Source organism: Haematobia irritans, chromosome 3 (genome assembly GCF_050003625.1).
Source record: "Haematobia irritans isolate KBUSLIRL chromosome 3, ASM5000362v1, whole genome shotgun sequence".
Taxonomy (NCBI): Eukaryota; Metazoa; Arthropoda; class Insecta; order Diptera; family Muscidae; genus Haematobia; species Haematobia irritans.
This window is the reverse complement of record NC_134399.1, coordinates 44,089,452-44,093,008: the sequence shown is the minus strand read 5'-3', so window position 1 is coordinate 44,093,008 and position 3,557 is coordinate 44,089,452. Positions and strand designations below refer to the sequence as shown.

Sequence of the window (3,557 nt, the reverse complement as noted above, 5' to 3'; positions counted from 1 at the left end):
CAGCGTCTATCAGCCAGTGTTTTTATTCGATGGAGGCAGCGTGTCTGTAAAATATTTGAAAAACAATCACTTTATTTCATTTGGAAAATCAAAAATTGTTCACCAATATACCTTTCACAATTTTGAGCGTAAAATCTATGTTTTCAGAACTTTATTTTCGTTTTTATTTAAATAAAATATAACAAGCTGGTTGCGCTTGGCGTTTCACAAAAAATAAAATGGCTTTTGTAAAAGTAGTGATGGCAAAATACATGTATGAAGTACATTTTGTACTTTATGATATGCTGCCCCCCATCACAGTAGGATGGTTGTAGTGACATTTACGAGTCTGTGGTAGCGATGAAGATGAAATGGAACTTTGAAATGCTGGCAGGGATGGGTGTCAAACTATGTTTGACACTTCCGAACATTAAGAATAAACGAGAAAAATAAGAGCACGCTTACAATCTCTTTCGTTTTCCTTTTTGTAGTTTGCCAATTTTACACAAAATTAGAACGTTTATGATGCACTAGAGGATTTATAAATAAATTAATATATTAAAAGTTCATATTTGAACAAAAAATTGTGACCAAAACCGCGAAAATACGAAATTTAATTTTGAGCAGCATTGCTCTTTACGAACAACACAAAAGCAAATGCGCGAAAATTAATGTTTGGGACTGACTCTTTAAGAAAACATCAAAACGAAATGTGAGAACATTAATTTTTGGAACTGACACATTTTTTTAAAGAGAATAGTGGATCATCTATGTATTATAAGGTCTATGCACTGGTGTTCTATCCAGAACATCTCATCAGTGCAAGTCGCGCCGATGTTGCCAGATTGTATTTGGATAAAGTGACGCTTCTTCGATTCACAATAGCAATTTATTGTGACTATTTTATCGAAAAACATGAAATTCAAAGTGATACAGTGTCATAAATAATCGCAGCAGTAAATATTTATTACTAATTGAAGCATTTCATACATTAAAACTGCAAGATTTCACTTCTTTTCTGTGATTGTTTTTAAACAGCTGATGACAGTGTTGCATATTTTTGGAGATGTCCTGGATAAACGAGTACTCTGTTTTATTTTAGTCCTTAACGGCTTACCATATCCAGTGCTAAAAGAAAACAGCCCTATTTTATTTTTCCTTGGGCAGTTAATCTGCTACTCCTTTGTATATTTTTGGAACAAAAATATCCGTGTTTGCGTTATAAACCCACAAAAATAGTTTTAATAAATAAATTATTTCTTAATTCACATTGCAAATTACGCTATGCTCTAAACATCAGTTTTTCAACTCGAAAAAACAAAGTACCACAAATGGCATAATTTTCGCTAGTTTTTTCGCATTTTTTGGTTTTGTATGGAATTTCAACGCGAAAACCGAACAGAGTACCGGCCTTAATGCACAATGGCCAAATTTCTCAACGCGAGATTACCGATTTTATTGCTGTCGCCAAAAGTGGTGCGGCAACTCGCAGTCAAAATAAACGGTTAATTTTTTAATTCTATTTTAGTGCTAATTAGATTTCGTCAGGTTGAAAGTCCTAAATCCCAAAATCCTTTTTTTTAATTTATAATATAATATATACTATACTATAATACCCTGCCAACATTTTTTGAATTTGGGGGCGCTTTTGAGAATCCCCACTACGTCGAAAACAGTCGTATACGATATCCAAAACTCCTCGGAAAAGCGCCGTCACTATTGAGAAGTTGTGCCACGCCAAGTTACTACAAAAAAGTATCGCATGAGTGCAATTATTAGGTGCCCTTCTGGATACATTTAGAAAGACGCCAATAAGAACCCCTTCAAGTGCATTTTAAGATAGTTGTAGAAGAATCATTGTGGTCAAATAAAACACGATTGTTTAGATGATTATTAATTTTATTAAATATTTATAAATTCTCATAAATATAACATTTATACGACTATCACATCACACTTAACATATTTTTATGCATTAATACAAGATTGAAGTTGAGTTTCAAGTTGCAAGTTACATGTTGTAGCGTCTATCAGCCAGTGCTTTTATTCCCAATGGAGGCAGCCTGTCTGGAAATATATTTGAAAAACTATCACTTTATTCCATTTGGAAAGTCAAAAATTGTTCACCAATATACCTTTCACAATTTTAAGCGAAATAACTATGTTTTCAGCACTTCATTATCGTTTTTATTTAAATAAATTATAAGAAGCTAGTTGTGCTTGGTGTTTCACAAAATATAAAATGGCTCTTGTAACAATAGCGATGGCAAAATACTTTCATGCGAATAGTGATGGCAAAATACTATAACAGTTGGCGATTGTTGCAGTGTCACATACGAGTCTGTGGTAGCGATGAGGATGAAATGGAACTTTGAAATGCTGGCAGGGTAGGAGCTTGTAAGTATATTACAGTGCAAAAATATACAAAAAAATACTTTTGGTTGTTAAATATGCTTTGAGGAAAAATTTATAACCTAAAAATTTTATAATTTGTTGTTCCCCTGTCAAAGTTCCATTTCATCTTCATCGCTACCACAGACTCGTAAATGTCACTACAACCATCCTACTGTGATGGGGGGCAGCATATCATAAGGTACAAAATGTACTTCATACATGTATTTTGCCATCACTACTTTTACAAAAGGCATTTTATTTTTTGTGAAACGCCAAGCGCAACCAGCTTGTTATATTTTATTTAAATAAAAACGAAAATAAAGTTCTGAAAACATAGATTTTACGCTTAAAATTGTGAAAGGTATATTGGTGAACAATTTTTGATTTTCCAAATGGAATAAAGTGATTGTTTTTCAAATATTTTACAGACACGCTGCCTCCATCGAATAAAAACACTGGCTGATAGACGCTGCAATATGTAACTCGCTACTTGTAACTCTACATCATCATTAATGCAAAAAATTATGTTAAATGTGATGTGATAGTGGTATAAATGTTATATTTTTAAGAATTTGTAAATGATTAATCAAATTAATAAATATCTAAACAAACGTGTTTTACTCGACCACAATGATTCTTTTACCACTATCTTAAAATGTGCTTTTTCTGATTGTTTGGAGGGTCTCTTATTGGCGTCGTTCTAAATTGATCTATAAAGGCACCTAATAATTGCACTCATGCGAAACCTTTTTGTAGTAACTTGGCGTGGTACAACTTCTCAATAGTGACGGCGCTTTTCCGACGAGTTTTTGATATCGTATATGATTGTTTTCGACGTACTGGGGATTCTCAGAAGCGTCCCCAAATTCAAAAAATGTTGGCAGGGTCATTAGGTCCTGAAGTACAAAAATATAACAGCAGACATCGACTGCTGTTTTTAGCAGACTTTTTTCTATGAGTGTACTTGATAATTGAAGATTCCAAAATGAAGGTGTCTTCTTTCTTTATACACCATCACGAGCAATGATGAACGTATTGCTTGTTGTTTATGTTTAATCATTTTCAAAAAACGAAAAAATTCCTCACTAATTTAATAAAACAAATATTTTATAAATTTTATTTGTTATTTATTATATTATTTTACTAAATTATTTTTAACAATCTCTCCATATACCATAATAACA

The 3,557-nt window shown here is 32.5% G+C and overlaps 1 long non-coding RNA gene across 1 annotated transcript; it reads left to right on the top strand.

Moving 5' to 3' along the window:
• The first annotated feature begins 2,630 nt into the window (after positions 1 to 2,630).
• Positions 2,631 to 3,004, top strand: LOC142231751 (uncharacterized). The gene is made up of 2 exons (XR_012720896.1): positions 2,631 to 2,734; positions 2,802 to 3,004. It is a non-coding gene; the product is annotated as an uncharacterized LOC142231751 (long non-coding RNA).
• The last annotated feature ends 553 nt before the right edge of the window (positions 3,005 to 3,557 follow it).